General features: G+C 41.3%; 1 non-coding gene across 1 annotated transcript; it reads left to right on the top strand.

The window, feature by feature from the left end:
* LOC138999024 (U6 spliceosomal RNA) lies at positions 1 to 106 on the top strand. The gene has a single exon (XR_011469293.1). It is a non-coding gene; the product is annotated as a U6 spliceosomal RNA (small nuclear RNA).
* Positions 107 to 670: the final 564 nt, after the last annotated feature.

The following is a 670-nucleotide window of genomic DNA, read 5'->3' as shown; positions in this document are numbered from 1 at the left end:
GCACTTGCCTCAGGAACACATATACTAAAATGGAAATGTAACAAGGAAGGTAAGCATGGCCCCTATGCAAAGATGAGATGCAAATTTGTGAACACCCTATGTTCATAGCAGCACAATTGACCATAGCTAAGATTTGGAAACAGCCTAAGTGCCCATCAACAGATGAGTGGATTAAAAAACTGTGGTACATCTACACAATGCGGTAAAAAAGAAGGAATTCTTACCATTTGCAACAGCATGGATGGAACTGGAGAGCATTAAGCTAAGTGAAATAAGCCAGTCAGAGAAAGATAAATACCACATGATCTCACTCATTTGTGGAATATAGAGAACAACATGAACTGATGAACAAAAGCAGATCCAGAGACAGAGAAGCATCAATCAGACCATCAAACCTCAGAGGGAAGGTAGGGGAGGGTGGGGGTAAGGGGGAGAGATCAACCAAAGGACTTGTATGCGTGCATATAAGCCTAACCAATGGACACAGACACCAGGGGGGTGAGGGCATGAGTGGGGGTGGGGTTCGAGGGCAATTTGGGGGGGGGGGGGTAAGGACACATATGTAATTCCTTAATCAATAAAGAAAAAAGAAAGAAAGAAAAAACAAATTATGACTTTTTAAGGATAATTCCAGGCCAGTGGATAAAATAACATATGTTAAAATATAAAT

This window comes from Myotis yumanensis, unplaced genomic scaffold (genome assembly GCF_028538775.1).
Source record: "Myotis yumanensis isolate MYYU_CA2020_CCGP unplaced genomic scaffold, mMyoYum1.0.hap1 SCAF_21, whole genome shotgun sequence".
NCBI lineage: Eukaryota > Metazoa > Chordata > Mammalia > Chiroptera > Vespertilionidae > Myotis > Myotis yumanensis.
This window is presented reverse-complemented; position numbering and strand designations above follow the sequence as displayed.